A 22798-nucleotide genomic window follows, 5' to 3' on the forward strand; every position below is an offset into this window, starting at 1 on the left:
TTACTCATTCACTCCAAATGCAAAAAAATAAATGTGCGTCTGAGCGCACCGAAAAAAGTAAAAAAAAATAAATCTCTGCCGGCCACTTTGAAGACCGACGCTGATATGCTCGGCGTAGGTTTTCATAACCAGCCGGCTGCAGTAATGAAAACCGATGCTGATAAACTCGGCATCAGTGTTCATAATCGGCAGACCACCGGTAACCGCGGGGTCGCATTAGCAAGGAGGTGCTAAGGTCGCGCTAGCGACCCTATCGCCTCCTTGCTAGCGCGGCCTGCTAATTTGCGTATTGCATGGTGCCCCCCTTGCGGGCGCCATGCGTGCGTTAAGAAAGTGGGCGCTAAAAAATCAGCACCCGCTTTCCGCGAATAATATTGCATCGGCCCCTTAAAATCCCTTTCCCAATATAATATTAGCAGGTCCTCGGTGAATCCTTCTAGGACATTTCTGTTTTCTCATCACAGGCCTTCCGATTGTAACGTCTGTGTTCTCACTGAGCGTCAAACAAGAGGAAGATCTGCCCTTCATGGATCCTCCTGAATCAGAGGTGACTGAAGAGATTCATCCTCCTGTAATAAGTGAGTATAAAATTCCTCTTGGGCGCATTTATTAAGGACAGCCGGTGTCATTTTCTGTTTTGGCTCTGGTGGGGTAAGAAACCATCAACCCTTCTCTTGTCCCTGTGTCTGTTCCACCACTTTGTTTGGGATAAACTGCCTGGTGGGGCAGGAGGTGACACCTGATGGAGGTGGAGATCCCAGGAAGGGGGGATGAAATCAGTCTGGCTAGGTTCTTCATTCTGCACGGTCATGAGGTTGAGCTTGTGTGCTGTTGCAAAGGATGGTGGGAGTGAAGAGGCATCTGCATTACTGAAGGGGAGGAGAACCCACCCAGAGAGGGCAGTGTGGAGTCATTTAGCCATGGAGGTTAAGCAGAACAACTTTGCTACATCTAGGGGAGATGCACTTAAACATTTGCAATGTTGGGTTAATGTAAAATGTATTGTACTATTAATGAGTGATTTGCATGCAGCATAGCTCATTAACATTTTTATTACTGGTAATCCTCTTTAACTCTGCACTAATGAGGACTGATGTGCTAAATTACATTAATGGTAACATTCCTTAACACATGTTTAATCTGCGTTACAACTTGTGTTAGTGTGAATGAAGTCTAGTACATCGGTCCCCTTGCACACAGCTTAACAAATCTCAAGTGCCAGGTTGTCTAGACCCCCAGACATTTCACCAAGCTCCTAAGATTTTTGTAACCTAATGCAGCGTAAGCTCCCATTTAGCTCTGGAACAATGTACAGCTCTATGAGTTTGCCTGAACTCCCATGCTGGTCTCCCCTTCTTGCAAGATTTGGGACAAGACTAGTTCCAGAGTTCAGGCCCTGCTTGGCTCAGTCTCCCTGACAGCTGCGTGATGCTGAATGAAAAGGAACAGATGTTGAGGTGGTGGCAGGCAGGAGGGGTGGGATGGGATAACTAGCTGCAGTCTCGGGCTGCTAGCTGGGGGTGGTGAGTGCCTGAATCAAGTTGGTGAGTGCAGGGATTAATATAGAGGGAGAAGTGTAAGGACTGGGTGGGGAATTTAAGGAGAGGGAGACTGGTAGGGACAAATTTCTTAGCACCCAGTCAGATGAATCCAGAGCAAGTGGGTTATGCACCTCTACCAGCAGATGGAGACGGAGCAAACTGACATCACAGTATATTATATCCCTGCAGTGACATCAGCCTGCCAGTATTCTCTGTCTCCAGCAGATGGTGGATGTGCATCTCCCTATTGGGGATTGCTTCATTTTGAAAAAGGAGAAATAAGGAAAATAAATCTGCCCTGCTCTCCTGCAGTGATACCAAATGGTCTCTTCCCAAGTTAATTCCTAAGGTGATTTCTATGGTCCCTCAGATGAGTGCCTTGGTCCGGTAGCTGGTTTTCAGCCAGCGAGGGCTTAGCTGATTAAGCAGCTGAAAGGCAGCGGGTGCAGGAAGCCAAGTGCAGCAGTAACGGAGTATGCCCTCTCCTCCCGCAGCCGGAGACCGTCTCTGTACTCAGCCAGGTTAAGCTCAGGTTATGTCTTTAAAAAAAATATACAAAGACGGAGGAGAGTTTTTTTAGTGTAGGGTTTCCTCTTTCCCATGGTGTCCGTGCTCAGTGCAGCGTTCCGACATTCATCCCACTCCAGGGGAGGTTGAGGGTCATGGGCAGCCTGGCATGTTGAGCAGCCTCTGTAGGCTAGGCCTCACTCTGAGGCTTTTTTGCTGCATGCCGCATGGTAGGCCTCAACGGCGTTTCAAGTCTAGCTGGGCGTCCAGGTTGTGCATCCAGTTTTTGGGTGCTTAGTCGAGCCTTGTAGTCTGTGCATCCAAGTTAAGCGATGACTTTAGTGGCCGCATGCTTATCTGGGCACACAAGTTGTGCTTTGCTGTGCGCTTAAGTTCAGTGGCACCTATCCTAGGGACACCTAAGTTGTGGACGCCTAGGTTTGAGACATCTTAGTCTTGGATGCCTAATTTTTGTACACCTAGGATGGATACCTAGAATTTTTGGATCTCTCAAAAAAAAAAAAAACCCACAGCTAGATGCATGCTTCTGGTCGCCGCTCAGCATACTGTCAACCATAATGGCACCTATACCTAAGAATCCTAAGGATCTTTCTCTTTGCACTGCCTGTCATATTTGGGCATCTCAGCCAGGAGTGCCTGCTAACTTGTGTCACTGCTTTTTGGAGGCTCAGGGAGAATTATCTTCCTCTGATTTCACTAAGCCTGGCTCTTCCCAGCCAGATATAGGCCTGGGTAAAGACATGTCAGGTGGGACACCTGAATTTGGAACTTCCCTAACTGGTTCTTCTGCAGATGAAGATAACTCCGTAAGTACACCTCAAGTACCTCCTCATCTGGATACTTCTACGTTTTCCTGGGTAGAATTTTTCCAGGGGTTGCAATCTTTCTTCAGGCGCAGTCCTCAGCCCTATCCAATGCTTCCAGAGCAGAGTCACAGGTAGGATCCTTGCCTGGACCTACTGTTAAGCACCGGAGTATTGCTAGAGCAGCAGCAGGACTACCTGATAGAGATCCAGATGGCACAGATGATGACGCCAATCCTGACTCTCTTGAGGATGGAGAAATTCCTCCAGGATTCGAACCGTATAGAACTATGCTATGGTTCTTTCATAGAGATGAATTGCCAGCTCTGATTTCCCAGACCTTGAAAATGCTCGGGGTTCCTAGGGCAGATTCTGTGTCTGAGCCAAAGAGAAATCCCATTTTGGTTTCCTTGCGAAAAGCCTCTTGTTTTTTAACCATGATGGAGTCCATTCAAGAACTGGTTGATTTTGAGTGGGGGGAGCCCCAGAGGCTAATTTCAAAGGGAGTCGAATTTTGGAAGGCCTTTACCCTCTGGATCCAGTAGTAAGAGAGCGCTTACGTTTTCCAAAGGTAGATGCACTTGAGGGTGCAGTCTCTGAGCAGACCACTATTCCATGGAAGGAGAACTGGTCTTGAAGGATGGTCATGATACAAAGATTGAAACTATACTTAAGCAAGCATTTGAAGCAGTGGCGATGACCTTGCAGTTCACTTCTTGTTGTTCCTTGGTGTCTTGCTCTTGTTTGTTTCTCTCCCAGGAGGTTGATGACTCTAGGGCAAACTCCAGGACAGTTATGGAATCAGCTGCTGCCTTCTCGGTGGATACAGGCTGTGATTTGGTATGCACTTCAGCCAGAGCTTTGATAGTAGCGGCCAGGCATCAGTTATGGCTGAGAAATTGGTCAGCCGATGTGACCTCCAAGGCTAGCCTCACCAAATTGTCCTTTAAAGGCTCGCTCTTATTTGGGAGTTAGTTGGAGAAACTGGCCAGTAAGTGTGGTGAATCTCCGTTTCCTCATTTGACGGAGGATAAGAAGCAGATACCACACGCCCTTAACATGAGAGGTCGTGCTAGAGGATACAAGCGTTTTTGACCCTATAGAGAAGCAACCTTTCAGAGAACTTGACCCTTCGGTAGGTCTCAGTCCTTTCATCCCAAACAACCCAGAAGGTGTGCAGGCTTGGATAATGGAACCTACCGAGCCTCCCGATGAAGGTTTGCCGACCCACTCCCAGGAACAGGAGATAGGGGGACGCCTCTCTCTCTTTTATCAGAGGTGGGTTGACATCTGAGGAAGTCTCACTGCTGCTGTTTGCCCTCCTCTCTCCGGACTAGTGAGCCATTCTTCAGCTCTTGGCCCCATTGAGAGAGCTGAGTGTTGTATTAGTGCCTGTTCTCGCCCTCGGTGACTCCCTTTGGGTCTGACGGACAGATGCTGCCGTGGCTTCTCCTCGCTGCTTCTCCCTGGAATCCCCGGGCTGGCCTGACGCTGCGGATCCGCCATGTTCCTGATGACGTAAAGGTGTACGTGCTCCAGAGTTTGTACGGCAAGGGCATGAACCTCGGGGACGTCCCCCCGTAGTGACGTCATCCGCTTCCAACTTAAAAGGTCTTTGCTTGCAACTACGAATCGAGTTATCAACGGGGGATAACTCTCTCTCTGTTGCACTGCCTCCTCAACTTACCAAGGGGTACCCGCTCCTCGGGGGCCTCGCTCTCTCTTCTTGATTTCAGATTGCTAAGATGGGATCTGGTACTCGCTCCTCGAGGGCCTACGTCCCTGAATGCTCAGAAGACTCCTTACTGCCTGGAAGCGATCGCAGACGTGAACACTGTGAGTTCTATTTCAGATAGGAACTGGTACTCGCTCCACGAGGGCCCAATTGAAAAATTCTCACATAACCCAAGAACACTATTCAACATAGTTAAAAATCTGACCAATGATAAAGCAGATATGCCCCAAACACCACAAGAAAATAAGTGCAACGACTTAGCACACTATTTCTCAGACAAAATCTCAAACCTTAGGGCTAAGATTCCAATCCTAACTAAACAGGAAATCAAAATGCAAAAAAGAGATGTGACACAATTCTCCACATTTGATGAGATATCACAATCCGAAGTAGAATCCATGATAAAATAGTTGAACCCTGCACCACATACAATTGACACCATTCTCACCACAGATATAAAAAAAACTAGCCGATATAACCTCCTACACTTTAACCAAACTCACTGAAGGAGTAATGCCAGACTCACTGAAAAATGCAATAATTAAACCAATTCTAAAAAAGAGAAACAGTGACCCAAGCGTCTTAAGTAACTATAGACCTGTTTCAAACTTGCCTATGATCGCGAAATTAATAGAAAATGCAGTACAAAAGCAACTAGCAGAACATCTAGACAACAATAACATACTCTATCCATCACAACATGGCTTCAGAAAACACTATAGCACCGAAACATTACTAATATCTCTAACAGATAACGTACTACGTGGATTTGATAGCAGAAAACACTACATCTTGATACTACTAGATCTGTCCACAGCATTCGACACAGTAAACCATAACATACTATTAAAAAGACTGGAAGAAATTGGACTACAAAAGAAAACAATTGAATAGTTCACATCCTATCTTACAAATAGATCTATCAGGTACAGATAAAAAACACAATATCAGACAAAATCGACCTAAAAACAGGAGTCCCCCAGGGATCAGCACTCTCGGCGACTCTATTTAACATTTACATGCTCCCCCTCTGCCACCTACTGGCAGGGCTGGGTATCATACACGTCATATATGCTGACGACATTCAACTAATTCTACCAGTTGAAGAATCAATTGAGAAAACACTGAATTTTGCAATGTTGTACCTAGACATAATAAAACAACTATTAAACCAAATGGAACTAGTAATTAACATAGAAAAACGGAATTTATACACCTTGAATGAAAAAACATTGTAAAAATTCAAAATCCCATCAAACTTAAAAATGATAAATCAGTGGAGCTAACTGATAAGGCTAGAAACCTAGGGGTAATTATAGACACGGAACTCAGCCTTAAGCAACACATATCACTGGTTTCCTTGGTTCTCTCTTTCCTCCAGAATGGCCTCTCCAAGGGTCTCTCCTTCAGTTCTCTGCACGTACAAGTCTCTGCTCTCGGCTCTCTCCTGGGTCGGATAGAAGGTCATTCCTTAGCGGGACATCTGGACGTGATTCGGTTCTTGAAGGGCGTCAAGCACCTACGTCCGTCTTCTCGGCCCACTTGTCCGTCGTGGAGTCTTAATCTGGTCCTTCGGGCTCTCTGTATGGCTCCGTTCGAACCTCTCCGTCGCGCTACCTTAAAAGATCTCACACTCAAGACTGTCTTTCTTGTCTCTGTTTCCTCCGCTTGCCGGATCTCTGAGATCCAGGCATTGTCCTGTCGGGAACCTTTTTTGTGTTTTTCTGATTCCGGAGTATCCCTCAAGATGGTCCCTTCCTTCTTGCCCAAGGTTGTCTCTTCTTCCACGTCAACCAGTCGGTGGAACTCCCTGCGCTTTCCCCAGAGGAGATTGCGGGTACGACTGGGGGCGATCTCCGTAAACTAGATGCAAAACGAGTCTTACTTCGCTATCTCCAGGTTACCAATGACTTTCAAGTCTTGGATCATCTCTTTGTTCTCTGGAGTGGGCCCAATCGGGGTAAGCCGGCTTCTAAGACCACTATTGCAAGGTGGTTGAAGGAAGCGATCTCCTCGGACTACCTTTGCCAAGGTCGGGCGGTTCCCGAGGGCCTGAAGGCTCATTCACTGCGCTCTCAAGCTACCTCCTGGGCAGAGAGTCAATCGGTCTCTCCGCAGGAGATTTGCAGGGCCGCCACTTAGACGTCTCTGCATACCTTTGCTCGACACTACCGTCTGGATGTGCAAGCTCCGGTCTTTGGTTCTTTTGGGCAGCAAGTGCTTCGAGCGGGACTGTCTCGGTCCCACCCGGTTTAGGGAAGCTTTTGGTACATCCCACAGTCTGGACTGATCCGGGTACATACAGGGAAAGGAAAATTAGTTCTTACCTGTTAATTTTCGTTCTTGTAGTACCACGGATCAATCCAGACGCCCTTCCCTGTCAGTTGTCTTTTTCTGTCCTCTCGAAGCTTGATTTTCTTGCAGGTTGCAAATTTCAAGACATCATTTTTATGCAAGAATACTGAGCAAATACACCGGAAGCCTTGGTGTTTTCATGTACCAAGTATATGCAAGAGCGGTTAGTTTCTATCGTGTTTACTCAATTGTTCTACAGTTGCTCCATTGAGCTTTATGGTTACTTGCTTGATCCTACTCTGGTTTTATTGTTTTCTGCTTTGACATTTGTTATACTGAAGGGTTACAGGATAGGCTCTGTCCTCATATAGGATATCCTTTCAGTTTTGGTCTGTCTCCATCTGCTGGAAAGGAGGCTCAACCCACAGTCTGGACTGATCCATGGTACTACAGGAACGAAAATTAACAGGTAAGAACTAATTTTCCTGTATGCGCTGTTATAAAATCAACCTCCTTCCTGGTGGAAGGAGGGGCAGCTGTAAAAGATAATCAGGATAGGAGGGTTGAAGCTATCCTTAAGCAGCCCTTTGTGACTTGGACTAGTTTCCATCTCTCTTAGGAGACACAAGGAGGGGTTGCCGATGGCTACCTTCTTCCCTGATGTGGCTGTGACTGGGTACAGCTGGCCGCCAGAGGTGTAGTTTCCATCATAGCGGCTAGGATCAAATTAAAGCTATGCGGTTGGTTGACAGGCACCATTTCCAAGTCCAGTCTCCTAAGATTGCCCTCTAAGAGCGCTCTATTTTTTTTTTTTTTTGGGAGTGAGTTGGAGAAGTTGGTGACTAGATGGGGCGATTCCAAGGCTCCTTGTTTGCAAGAGGACAAGACGGTGGCATTGCATCCTTATTTCTTGTCTGTTTCATCCTTACAGATGAGCAACTTCTCAAAAGTCTTATCCTTTTAAAATATCTCAGCCTGAGAAACCTCATAGGGATGTGGGCTCCAGAACCAGAGCAGCTCGATCTTCGCATTAAAGGTGTGCGGGCCCACCTACTGCATCAGGAGATATTCAGGCATCTATCTCACCTTTCTCAAAGGTGGTCTCAGATTGCGATGGGCCAGTGGGCTCTAGAGGTGGTAAGAGATGGCCAGACTCTAGGATGACTCCAAATTCTTCTGGACACATTTATGGTTTCTCCATGGAACTCTCTAGAAAAGGGAGTGGCAGTGAGAACTACGTTTAAGAGGCTGTTGGATTTGAAGGCCACAGATTGCAAGAAAATTAGATACTATCCCATTTATTTTGTCATTCCCAAGAATGAAGGGGATCCTTTTGGCCCATCTTGGATAGGACGGGAGTCAATCAACTGTTATGTGTGACTTATTTCAGAATGGAAACTTTGCGTTTCCTAATAGAGATACTACAAACAGGGGAATTTCATTTTTTACATATTCCCATTCGCCAGGAACATCAATGTTTCCTATGTTTCGCCGTTCAGGGACTTCATTATCTGTTTTAGGCCCTGACCTTCTTCAAGGGTATGTAGCAGCATTTATGCACAAGGCAGGCCTTCTGGTCCATCCATATCTGGACAACTAGTTGATTCAGGCCACAAGTACAGAAGAGGGTCACTTGGTGTCTCACAAGAGCAGTTTACAGCCTTCTCAGACCCTAGAGTATCTCAGCTTGAGTTTTCAATATGAAGCAGGGCTGGGTGTTTCTCAGTGTGAGAACTTTGTAACACCAGTTCCCAGGACCAGAGTTGTCTCGGAATGAGGAGCGTCCACCCGGCCGGAACCCTGCATCTGAAGTCTGCATCTGAAGTCCTGACGAGCCTTTATTCTGGAGAAATCGCTTATTGTTTCGAAAGTCACCTTGAGCAGAAAAAATGTTTTTCCACCTTTTGATTTTTTCCTCCAGTAGTTTATGCACTATGGATGGCTGAAACAGAGAGGATATTCTGAAAAGGTTATTATCACCTTATTGCAGGCCAGGCGAAATTCCACATCCTTAGTGTATGTGAGGATTTGGAGGGTCTTTGAGTCCTGGTGTACCATTCTTGGGGGACAGCCTACTCAGCTTTCTGCAGGAGGGTTTGGTGAAGGATCTGTTCTTTAACTCTCTTAGGGTACAGGTAGCAACTTTGAGCTGTCTCCTAAGTAAGATATAGGGTTGTTCTCTGTCCACTCATCCGGATGTCATACATTTTCTTCAGTGGGTGAAGAATTTGTGTCCAATGAGGAAGGCTTGTCGTCCTGGAATCTTAATCTGGTGCTTAGAGGAATGTGTGAGGCTCTGTTTGAACTACTGAGGAGGGAAACCATAAAGGACTTGACTCTTAAGGTGATTTTCTTGGTGGCTATTTGTTCAGCCAGGAGGATTTTGGAGCTCCAGGCTTTGTCATACCAAGATCCGTTTCTGCAGATTTCAGAGTCTGGGGATGTTGTTATGCACGGTGCCCTCTCTTCTGCCTAAGGTGGTTTCAGCATTCCATCTTAATCGGACAATGGATCTTCCAGCCTTTCCGGATTTGGAGTCCTCTGTGCCTCACGCAAGAGAACTTAGGCTCTTGGACATGAGGTGTTCTTTGAGGTATCTGAAGGTGACTGAGTTTCGTAGATCAGATCACCTTTTTGTTGTGTGGAGTGGTCCTAAGAAGGGGTCTCAGGCTTCTAAGACTACAATTGTGCGATGGCTTAAGGAGGCGATTAGTTCGACATATATATCTAGGGGACGACCAGGGGCCTGAGGGTTTGAGGGTTCACTCGACATGTTCTCAGGTGATTTCTTGGGCTGAGGCTCAGCAGGTATCTCCGCAGAAGATGTGCAGTGTGGCTAATTGGAAGACGCTGCACATTGTCACCAGACACTATCGCTTGGATGTTGGGGCTCCGGCTTCCATGGGCTTTGGTGAGAATGTTCTGCGAGCAGGACTCTCCAGGTCCTACCCAGTTTAAGGAAGCTTAGGTACATCCCAGGAGTCCGGATTGATCTGGGTACATACAGGAAAGGAAAATTGGTTCTTACCTGCTAATATTTCGTTCCTGTAGTACCACAGATCAGTCCAGAGACCCACCCGATGGGGAAAGAGAGTCCGCTCGTACTGATGATGAGTTGTATATAATTCAGTGTGAGGGATCCACAGCTGTTTCCCTTTGGTTTCTTGGACTGAGTTTCAATATTGTTGTGAATTTGCTCTTCTCCTGCTTGTTGTGGGAGTTTGAGTTCAGGATTCTTACTGTTGTTTTGGGAATTATCATCTTGGCTTGGGTGCAGGTTAGTACTGATGGACTGCAGGTGGCACACTGGGTTATTAGCGGTGTCAGTGAACCTTTCTGTGTCTCCATCTTCTGGCAGGGAGGCAAAATCCAGAAGTCTGGACTGATCTGTGATACTACAGGAGTGAAAATTTACAGGTAAGAACCAATTTTCCTGCACTGAGCAATCACAGAATGAGGAGTCAAGGAGTAAATTGGGATAGAAACTTTTCAATGGAAGAACTTGAAGATGGTAAAGAACAGTAATGTGTAAAAGGCAAGGGAAGTCCAGAGAAGCAGCTTGTATTCCAAAAGAAGTATAAGATTGATGAATGACAGAATAAGGTCAGGAATGCAAAGGGTGAGAACAAAGCAAAACAGCTCTACTGCCAAGAGTTCATGAAACACATTACCCAGGTCCAGAATAAATCCTAAATCTTCAGGAGGATGTTGCAGAGCTTTTGGTTATTGACTGCAATTAGAGTGACAGAGGCTGGAGGTGAGAATGAGCTACACAGTACCAGCAGGGTGAGATCATACATGGCCTGCTTCCCTCTGTTCATGTGCTATTGCCCGCCTGTACCTATTTACAAACAGCACCACTTCCTGCTATGTGTCATATGGAGCCTTAGCCATACAGATTTCTTGCCTTTTTCCTTGTAAGAATGCATTGGCTTCTCTGCCTTCTGGTGGGGGCTGAAGACAGTGAGAACTACCTTGTCTCATTTAATGAATAAACAGTTTTTCAATTGGTGATGTCAAACTCATTAAAAAACAGGTGAGAGGGAGGAAGTGACGTCACCCCCATGCACGGAACTTAACCGGTGAGCTCCGTTCCCACCCTCTCTAAAAAGCCAGATTACAGCACGATATAATTTGCGCGATTTACTGCAACAGATTTCGGAAGGAGCCGAGAGTCCAGCGCTTATGGCTGCGAAGTGGAAAATAACGGATTTAAAAAAATATTCGTACCAAAAGGGAGGCGAGAGCATGGAGGGGGAGTGCTCGAAAATGGCGGCGGCGGCCATAGCTGACACAGATGATAATGTGCCCGAATCGAGCGAGGGTGATAGTGACTGCCCTACGAGAGCTGAGATGCGGCAATGGTTCTGCGAATTGCGGCAGGACCTCAAGAATTATAAAACCGAAATCGCCTCTATAATGTCGGATTTCAAAGAGGAGCTTGCTGAGACTGGAAGGCGGATTTATGAGGCGGAAGTCCGGCTGGATACACAGGGGGAAAGCTGGCATGGCTTACGACGGGACCACGAGGCACTGCAGGAGTACACCAGATCCCTATCCGATAAAATGGAGGACTTGGAAAATCGCAGCAGGCGAGCTAACCTGCGTATTCGCGGAGTCCCTGAGACAGAGGAATACGCTGACTGCTTCAACACGGTAGAGCGCATTGCTTGTTTCTTTTTGGATATGGGAGAACACCCGGAGGGTGAAGAGAGGCCTGTGGTGCGGCTGGAAAGGGCTCATAGGTCACTGGGACCCAAGGTGGCGAATAGGGCCAGGGATCTGGTGGTTTGTTTTCATTCATATGCACAGAAGGAACTCATCTTTAACATTGCCCGGAAGCAGCGTGCGTGGACCTGGGAGGGCCATGAAATTGGCATATATGCTGATCTGGCAGCTGCGACTTTAAAGAAGAGGTTCGCTTTTCGGTGTGTCACCTCTAAATTGATTACAGCCAATATCAGGTACCGGTGGCTATACCCGGGGGGGATATCCTTCCAACTACAGGGAGCGACACATCGGGCCACCTCGATCGCAGAAGCAGCGGCTATCTTGAAAGAGCATAACATCATCGTTGATATCCCGCCGGAGGAATCCCAGCAGCGCAACGTGAATGCGGCGGTCCCTGCTTTAATGCCGCGGTGGCAAAGGGCTCAAAAAGGGCGCAGACGTTTGCAGCGCAATAACGCACCGGCGGACTTGTCTGAGGAACCGGCCTGAGGAGGTGTTTGAAGAACTTTGAGAGGGCTCGACCTGGGAGGCTCTTCTGGCGGCCTTCTCGTCCTGGTTAAATAAGGAACTTACTCGGCCGGCTGTTTACCCGGTGCCTGTTACGTTAAAAGATTCACAGTTTTCTGATGCTGTCTTCTGAACATATTGTGATTATTGCATAAGCGGGGGTGGATGGGTGAGTTCTGGGGTGTGGCTATACTTTCTCCCCATTCTCTTCTGGGATAGGGGTGGATTATCCCAGGCTATGTTAATCTGTATGGGAGTGGGTGGGATGGGATTTCCTACTCTAACTGTCTTTATAGGTTGACCCAAGGTCCGAGAGTTATACTGGTGCTGGTCGTTCGGGCCCTGTCCTTTCTTTCTGAGTGCCTGGCCTTCACGTACGGCACGCTTCCCCCTGCGGGTCGGGGATGATGATCGAGCGGTAGCGGGGGGCGGTATTATACTACGATGATGGCGTCTTTGAAATTTGTGTCCCTGAACGTAAAGGGTCTTAATACACCTCGCAAACGCAGCCTACTATATAAAGAACTTGGGCGAATGAGGGCGGATGTGGTGTATTTACAGGAGACCCATCTCCGGAGTAAACATCAGGGTCTCATGAAATCAGCTAAATACCCACATCAATTTTGGGCGGCAGCCTCGCCCTCTACTAAGTATGCCGGGGTGGGCATATTACTCCATCGGGACCTCCATTTTGAACTATTAGGGTCTCTATCTGATCCTGAGGGAAGGTATGTTTTGGTGAAATTAGCCGTGGGACGGGAAGGGTTCACCCTTTTGGCTATTTATGGCCCGCAAGTCCAGAAAGACCTTTTCTATGATTCCTTGCATACCTTGTTAGCCACTCAACTGGAGGGACAGATTGTGGCTGGAGGGGATTTCAATTTAACTTTAAATCCGAGATATGATACCTCCACTAATCGCTTTACTGAGCCCAGGTCAGCTCGAAAGGCTTTGAAGTCCTTGATTACAGCACAGGGGTTGGTAGATGTCTGGCGGGTTCGTTACCCGACGACACGTAATTATACCTTTTACTCAAAGCCTCACGACTGCTACTCCAGGTTAGATATGTTTTTGGGTAGCAAGGGGTTGATGTCTAGAGTGCTCGCAGCAGACATTGAGCCCATTCTTTGGTCCGACCACGCCCCCATATGGTTCACTCTCAAGATGTCTGGGATAGATACTGGCCGCAAATTTTGGAAGTTTAATGATTCTTTACTAAAAGATGATCATTTTGTATCTCAAATTCAGGAGGTCATTCGAGATTATTTGGATATTAATGATACAGATGACATCCGGGCCATAACGGTGTGGGAATGCTTGAAAGTGGTCTTACGGGGCAAATTTATATCCCGGGCGGCTTTTCTGAAAAAGCAAAGGGAAAGTACTAGACTCCGATTATTACGTCAGCTTAAGGAGGTTGAGGGAGCTCATAAGCAGCTGGGGTCTTCTCAGATGCCGTATGCTCAGATAGCGGCCATAAAACGGCAAATAGAATCATTGGATTTGGATTCTATTGCTCATCAGCTTGAATTAATGCAGCAGAGATATTTTGAAGGGGGCAATAAGGCGGGGAAGCTGCTAGCCCACGCGTTAAAAAAGCGCCAAGCGCAATCTATTATCCTAAAGGTAAAACGCCCGGATGGGGCGGTGGTACTGGATAACAATTCCATTAGGGAATGTTTCCATCAATTTTATGCTGATCTTTATGCCTTAAATGACACCATTGATGATGGCATGATTACCGGTTACCTGGATTCTATACCCATTCCGGAACTTACACCTGCCCAACAATTTATTTTAGATAAAGAGATTTCTGAGCTGGAAATTACAGCCACCATAAAAGCTCTGAAGCCAGGCAAGGCTCCCGGACTGGATGGGTATACTACTCGATTCTACCAAGTTTTTGCCCCGGAGCTAGCGCCCGTACTGGCCCGATATTATAAAGCGCTGAAGGAGGGAGTACCCCTGACTTCGGAGGCTAATATGGCGGGAATCACGGTGTTGGCTAAGCCGGGTCGTGATCCCACGCTCTGTGGCTCATATAGGCCCATCTCTTTGATCAATGTGGACCTTAAGATTTTGGCAAAAATTTTAGCTAACAGATTGAACGGCTTCATTGCTTCTTTGGTACATGTGGATCAAGCGGGCTTTATCCCTGGGAGACAGGCTAGTGACAATATTCAAAAAATATTGGATATGATGTGGTGGGTTAAACGACAAGCTATCCCAACCTTGGCGCTCTCGGTGGACGCTGAAAAAGCATTTGACCTGGTACACTGGCCATACCTTTTTGCTTTACTTCGGAAAATGAAGTTTGGTAACACGTTTTTGCAATGGTTACAGCAATTGTATAGCAGCCCTTGTGCATGTGTCAAGGTTAATGGGGGTTACTCGGACATCTTCCCGGTGTCCCGAGGTACCCGACAGGGGTGCCCCCTCTCCCCCCTGCTATTTGCTCTTTTTCTGGAGCCTTTAGCTATTCATATTCGGAGAAATGTGACTATACAGGGGGTGACGCTGGGTCGGTATTCCTCAAAATTGTCCTTATTTGCGGACGATATCATGATTTTGCTTACGGATCCAGTGTCCTCTCTTCCCCCGCTTATCACTGAACTGGACGGTTTCAGTAGGGTATCCAGATTTCGTATGAATCTCGATAAGTCCGAGATCCTTGATATTAACCTGCCGGCTGCAATGGCTGCTCAATTGCGTTCTCAATTTCAGTTTAAGTGGGCTCGCCGCCACATTAAATATTTAGGCATACATCTTAGTGCAAGCGACAACCTGTTCCAACTTAATTATGATACCTTGTGGGCTAAAGTTTTGCTTGACCTGGAGGAGTGGAACCGATATCGGATTTCCTGGATGGGTAGAATAGCCGCAGTGAAAATGATGGTTCTGCCTAAATTACTCTACTTGTTCCAATCCCTGCCGATAGCTGTCCCGAAGGGTGTGTTGGTCCGGTGGCAAAAACGACTTATGAAGTATATTTGGGGCGCTGGAAGGCCGCGGGTGGCGCGAGCCACTCTATATCAATTCCGTGGGCAGGGAGGTTTGGGTGTGCCCAATCTAGATCGTTACTATCTGGCGGCTAAATTTAAAACGCTAGTGGAGTGGCACAGAGATCGAGACGTTAAACCCTGGGCATTATTTAGCCAGCAACTCGTGGGGTCCGTCCCTCTTACTAGTTTTATGTGGCAACCTAAATCTACTTGGTGTAGTCCCCTGGGGGAGTTATTGCCGCCTTCTATGCTTCATATTCTGAATCTCTGGCATATTAAGCGACACATATTGGTAGGGCCCTATGATTACTGCTGGAGCACTTATCTTTATGCGAATAAAAAATTTCCTGCTGGATATACTAATCCTGTGTTCCAGCGGTGGAAAAGCAGGGGTCTTAAACAGTGGGGATCTTTATGGAGTGGCACGAGTATGCTGCTCTTTTCGGATCTACAGGCGCGATATCACCTCTTAGGGGCGGATACCCTCGCATATATACAGTTACGACATTTTGCCCAAACATACTCCATAGGCAACTCCCTTAGTCACGAAAAACCAGCCTATGAGACGTTATGCTTAAAGGCTGATCAGGGTATAAAGTTGTACCGCTGGCATTACAGTCCAGCCTATTTACATATGGCCCAAGTGGCCAGCTCTGATCAATGCTGGAGGGGATGTGCCCAAAGGGGTGACTATTTTCATATGTGGTGGGGTTGTGAGTTGCTTCGGGATTTCTGGACGGCAGTAGAGGACTGGCTCAGCCTCCTATTTGGGACTCCACTTACACTCTCTCCTGGCCAAGCATTATTGGGCCAACCAATTCTGCAGTTAGGAGTTCCTGCAAATAGGTTGACCTATTTTGTACTTACGGCAGCTCGCCTCCAAATAGCGCAGAAGTGGAAGGACAGCCGATCACCGACTATAGGGGGGTGCATACTAAGATGCATAAAATTTATACCCTGGCGGATCTTACGGCTCGCCTACATAAAACTTATGGAAAGTTCTTGGGGATATGGAGACCTTATAGAGTATGGCAGGGGAGTTCGTAGACGTCACGAGGGCCTGAACACTGTGAGATGTTTGTTGGGGTCGACTTATGCTTATCTGATATATCTAGAGGGTATTGGTTAGGGTAGGAAATGGGGTTGGGGAAGGTGAATATAATATTGGATTTGCGCTCACATAAGGATCTTAGATATTTCTATGTTTGTGCTGGTGATCCTACATGAATAAAGGTCAATCCTAGCACTTGGAGCTACGATGTGCCTTCGTCTGTTGCTTCGTACAATATATTTCTACTGCATGTTGTGATGGAGGTATTTTGCGGTATGTTCTTTTGCTCGTTATCATGTTAAATTTTACTCTGCTCTTGCACAGAACATTACCGTACTGTTTGCTTTAATTGCTGTTGATTCAAGGCTTCTGTCTGCGATAACATTTGTGTATTGTTCTGTACCCTGTGTTCATGTGGATCTAATAAAGCTTTTGATTACAAAAAAAAAAACAAAAAACAGGTGAATCAGTGAAGGGTTTATACATAGTATGAGGTCCATATTCAAAAGCATTTAGCTGGCTAACTTTTTATATTTGGCACTTATCGGGCTAAATTCTAGCCAGCTAGATGGACTCTCTACCTGGGTAACATCAAGCTAGGTTGAGAGAACACTGCACAAATCTCATCTTTGGGTGAGTTTTCTCACTCCGAAGGTCATCAAATCTTCACAAGAAAGCACTGTTCTGTTCGTACGTCTCACTTTGAATGTCAAAGTGGCCCCTAACCCCTACACTAATACCTAAACCTCACCTCGAATGACGAGGTGGGCCTCCCATAGAGATATAAATACCTATCTAGTGTGAGGGTATTATGGCTTCTCTCTCTCTCAGCTTAAACCTACTAATCATGGTCCCCCCAGTGGTTGTATGTAGGAAATACATCAATTCTGGCACTTATTGCAAAGTGCGAAAAAGTTATCACAATTTGCACTAAGGTAGCGCTTTGCATAGGTATTAGCGCAAATTGCAATAAACTGCCTATTACCATAAAACACACCCCTTTTCCTATCGCATGCAATATTTAGTGCATTTTGATAAATCCAGGCCTTAGCCAGATAAGTTTATCCAGCCAATGACAGAATATGGACCTCATTGTAATCAATGTTTTCCATAACAGCTTTCCATAATGTCAAACCTGACATTTTAATCCGATTTAAGGAAGAGGGATTCAAGACTGAGGACAGAGGAAACCTGGTGATCACAGGTGCATGTGAGGAACTGCATGGAGCAGGTGATGTAGCTTGAATTAAAGGTACTGATGGGCTGATCCCAATACTTCTTATAGGAAAGACACCACCTCTGGATCAGCACAGTGAGAATGAGGTGTTAAATCACTGATTTCTAACCTCTGTTGGGTGGATAATTTGTTTGTTCTATTTCCATTGTTTCTGCTTCTTTCCTGTCATGTTCAGATCTCTCTCTCTTTTTGCTTTTCATTTCTTTCTTCTCTCTTTCTCTCATTCTCCCCCACAATTTCACTGCAGCCTCTCTCTCTTCCCATAGGAGGCAACTCCTCTCCAGTCTTTTACTCTTTTCTCTTAACCCATTATATCCCAAATTTTTTAAGAGGCTGTCCTCTAAATAGGACATTGGGAAATAACTGGTCAAACTTCTCCTTCTTTCCTTTATTTTGTCCTTCTTCTCCCACCCCTTCCCTTCATCTTCTTTCAGCACCTACTGTCTCTTCTCCCTTTTCATCCCTCCTTCCTTCCATCCCTCACTAGCTCTGACTTCTCTCATTGCTGGTCCATGATGCCAACTCCACCTCCCACACAGCAGCTTGTGGTTTTTATTTTCTGTGATCTGGGAGGTATTGGCAGCTGGATTGAGGCAGGCAAGATGGCCCCACTGGAAGAGGCTGGAGGAAGGGAGGTATAGTATCCCCCATGGGGAGGGAAGGAGGCAGGAAGGACCACATTAGTAGAAGCAGAATGGAGAAAGTTGCGACTCCACAGCATACCATGCTATGGGGAACCTCTGTGTGTGTGTTAGCTGTCATGGTTCCTTTCCAGAGCTAGAGAGGGTCATTGACTTCTTCCACCAGGATACTTACATTTTCAGAGCTCACGGCATTTCCTTCATCTCACTTCTAGCTAAGTATTGCTTTTCTTAAGTCAATATCCAAAACTGTTTAAAAGCTAAAGATATTTTCTTATTTTCCTAACAGGAAGCCGAGATTATAGTCCTGACCCCACAGCAGAGAGTCTGAAAATGGAAGAGCTGCATGGCAGCGACCAGCTGGCAAGAGGAGAGGATGACACTGATACCAAGAGCAGTGAGCAAAATATTCTTTTACAATAAACTACTTGCTGTGGGCCGTGGAGTATTTCAAACTCTACACATAGAGGGTGAATCATATTACTGACCTACAGTTACATTGTTATTACTAAGTCATTAGAATTCAGTTGCTCTAAGGTGACAGGTCTGAGGTTCAGGGACCCTGGTCCTGAATGAATCCCAGGTCTCCAGCAGAATGTTAGATTGGCGGTGTGGATGAGGTTCACATCACCAGCAGGATGAGATCAGACATGGTCCGTTTCTCTTTGTTCATGTGCGATTGTTCACCTGTTTCTGTCTGCAAGCAACACTTGTTCTGTGTCATACGGAGCCTTAGCCAAGGAAATGTCTTTAAATAATCATATGGAGATATTTCCCTGTATATGTCTTTCTCTCTAACTGTAATCTCATTCTTATCCAACAGATGATGGATTCAGGAACAGTAGTGAGAGACAGAAAATATGCAATGGGAAGCAGAGGGAGAAATGGAAACAAAGAGACCTGTCCAGATACACCTCTGATCTTTCAGCTGCCTGTGCAGGAAATATCAGAGTAACACCACCCAGAGTGAAAGAAAAAGCCAAAAAAAGAGAGAGAGCCCAACACATGTTCTGAACAAGAGACACATTCCAACCAGTGCCCACATCTTGAACTAATGAAGAGATTCAGTGAAGGAGACAAACCATTTAAAAGTGCTGATACTTGGAAAGACTTTACCACAAACTCCCATTCTGTTGAGCAGCAAGAAAAAATTGAATATAGGAACAAATGCCAAGAGTTGTCAAATCACCCATTTACCCAACAATCTCATAAAAGGGGAAAAACATTTATAGGTACTGAAGAAGAGAAAATAACCTGTAAGGAAATAAAATGTATAACACCTAAGAATGGCCACATGCAAAAGAAATCATCAAAATGTGAAAACTGCATTGCCTATAGAACTCAGATGGAAAGACATGGAAGAATTAGCTCGGGAGGAAAGCTATTTCAGTATACTGAATATGAGGAGAGATTTACTGGGAAGTCAAACCTGACAGAAATTAAAAATATTTCCAGAGAAGACAGGCCTTTTAAGTGTATGTACTGTAAAAAATGTTTTACATATAGATCATTGCTTAGAATTCATCAGAAATTTCACAAAGGAAAAAAACAATTTAAATGTACAGCATGTGATAAATGTTACCATTGCATATATACACTAAAAACCCATGAACGAACCCACACTGGAGAGAAAGGCTTTCGGTATTCTGATTGTGATAAAAGGTTCACAAATAATTCTGACTTCAAAAAACATGATAGAATCCACAGTGGGGAGAAAACTTTTCAGTGTTTTGAATGTCATAAGGGCTTCCAGAATAAAGCTAAACTTGTAATACATGAAAGAATCCACACTGGGGAGAAGCCATTTCAGTGTTCCTCATGTGCTAAAAGCTTCACAAATAAATCTGATCTCAAAAAACATGACAGAATTCACACTGGGGAGAAACCATTTCAGTGTACTGAATGTCATAAGTGTTTCCAGAAGAAAACTAACCTTATAACCCACGAGAGAATACACAGTGGAGAAAAACCATTTCGCTGTTCTGCATGTGATAAACGGTTTCAAGTGTAAATCTAACTTGAAAAACCATGAAAGGTTCCACACTGGAGAGAAACCATTTCAGTGTCTTGAATGTCATAAATGCTTTCAGAATAAAAGTAGCTTGATGACACATGAAAGAATCCATACTGGAGAGAAACCATTTAAATGTTATCAATGCAATAAATGTTTTAGTCGCAAATATTGCTTAATGATACATGCAAGAATCCACACAGGAGAGAAACCTTTTAAATGTTCTGAATGTGATAATTCGTTTCGGTACATATCTGACTTAACAAAGCATAAAAGAACCCACACTGGAGAGAAACCATTTCAGTGTTCTGAATGTCATAAGTACTTCCAGAATAAAACTATCCTGGTAATACATGAAAGGATCCACACTGGAGAGAAACCATTTTGCTGTTCTGTATGTGGTAAAAGCTTCAAGTGTAAATCTGAACTAAGATCCCATGAAAAGGTCCACACTGGGGAGAAACCATTCCAGTGTTCTGTATGTGGTAAACGTTTCTCGAATAAATCTGACCTTAAAAAACATGAAAGAATCCATACTGGAGAAAAACCATTTCAATGTACTGAATGTGGTAAGTGCTTCCATAATAAAAATAACATGATGACACATGACAGAATCCACACTGGAGAAAAACCATTTCACTGTTCTGAATGTGATAAACATTTCAAGCGTAAACCTGATTTAAAAACCCATGAAAGGATACACACTGGAGAGAAACCCTATAAGTGTTTTCAATGTGATAAATGCTTCAACACTAAACCTGTATTAAAAAAACATGAAAGAATCCACACAGGTGAGAAACCATTTCAGTGTACTGCATGTGAGAAAAGCTTCTGGTGTAAATCTGGACTACAAACCCATGAAAGAGTCCACAGTGGAGAAAAACCATTTCACTGCTCCTGCATGTGACAAAAGCTTCAAGTGTAAATCAGAATTAAATTCCCATGAAAAGATGCACACTGGAGAAAAACCATTTCAATGTTCTGAATGTAATAAAAGATTCAAATGTAAATCTCATTTAAATAGACATGAAAGAATCCATACTGGTGAGAAACCATTTCAGTGTGCTCTATGTGATAAGCACTTCCAAAATAAAGATATGCTTGTAAAACATGAAAGAATCCACACTGGAGAGAAACCATTTAAATGTTGTCAATGCAATAAATATTTTAGTCGCAAATATTGCTTAAAGATACATGAAAGAATTCACACTGGAGAGAAACCTTTGAAATGCTCTGAATGTGATAAATCATTTCATTACATATCTGACCTGATAAAACATAAAAGATTCCACACGGGAGAGAAGCCATTTCAGTGTACTGAATGTCATAAAAATTTCCAGAATAAAACTAACCTGGTAGCACATGAAAGAATCCATACGAGAGAGAAATCATTTCACTGTTCTGCATGTGATAAAACCTTCAGGTATAAATCTGAACTAAAATCTCATGGAAGGATACATGCTGTAGAGAAACTATTTCAGCATTCTGAATGTGATAAAATATTCAAGAAGAAACCTCAGTTAAAAAGACATGAAAGAATCCACACTGGGTCTAACGATGAAAATAACCAGATGGAGTAAATGAAGTATTTCTCACCAAGTCCTGCTGAGTATCACATGGCGACCCTGTTGAATGATATCTAAACTAAATGTCAGCCAGGCGACTACTACTATTGACATATGATTAGAAACAAAAAGAAAAATTCATATTGGCCGTATATTGCCCAGGAATAAAAGGTGTCCACCCTTAGTCTAAGCATTAGGGCTAATGATGGTGGTAGTGATAGTGCCGAATCTTCAGGTAAAGATAAAATTCCTGGTGTAGCTATAGGCCATGGTAAAATTATTTGTGGATCCACTACAGCAGCTGATAAACCACCAAAGCTAATAAAAAAATTAAAAGGATTATCTACTACTAGATAGACCCCTGAAAATAAAAGGGAAATGATGTACTACTATTTTTATGCCAGAAATCCCATTTTTTAATCTTAGGGATACATAGAGAGAACCCCCCCCCCAAAAAAAAAATGGAAGAAAGAGCAATTATATCAAAAGACAAGTTGCAAAAGACAGGATCATCGTACATAAATACCTTCAGTCACAACACCTTAGATCAATTGAAGGATGAAGCCGAAAAAGAGATAGCTAAGAAAGAAGGAAATATAGTAGAGAATCCCAAGGGAGAAAAGACCATTGCAATAACGATACCAGAGACCAGTACAAAGCAGGCTGGGAAGAAGAGGAAAGAGGAAAATAATAAGGCACCCAAACAGCTGGAGGAGATGAGGGAAGCAACTGGTGGGGTGTCCCTGAGGAATGGGATTATCAGGACAATTAAAGAATACCACAGTAAAGATACCAAAGGCCAGTGTAAAACAAGCCAGGAAGAAGAGAAGGAAGAATGAGTCACCCAAGCAAATAAGGAAAACCAGGAATGCAGGTGCTCAAGTGGCCAGAGGAGATGGGAGAGGCAACTGATGGGGTGTCCATGGGGGATGGGGATGCATTGAAGGGGGAGGTAGATGGAGTGGGTCAGGCCAGTAGGCAGAGTGAAGAAAGGAAACAGGAGATGGAAGAATTGGTGATCAAACTCTTGGTCTACGTGGAGAGGAATAGATATGCTGGGGTCTTAGAGAGGGAAAGACTACCAAGAGTAAAGTTAACACTCAAAGTTAAAAGCATGGTAAGTGACATGAATATGGCCATAATCCATATTA

The 22798-nt window shown here is 44.8% G+C and overlaps 1 protein-coding gene across 2 annotated transcripts in view; it reads left to right on the top strand.

Moving 5' to 3' along the window:
- LOC115092963 (zinc finger protein 567-like) overlaps positions 1–22798 on the top strand; it is a 1005854-nt gene that overhangs the window by 68244 nt on the left and 914812 nt on the right. The gene's annotated exons all lie outside the window — the stretch shown is intronic.

Source organism: Rhinatrema bivittatum, chromosome 1 (assembly GCF_901001135.1).
Source record: "Rhinatrema bivittatum chromosome 1, aRhiBiv1.1, whole genome shotgun sequence".
NCBI classification, from domain to species: Eukaryota; Metazoa; Chordata; class Amphibia; order Gymnophiona; family Rhinatrematidae; genus Rhinatrema; species Rhinatrema bivittatum.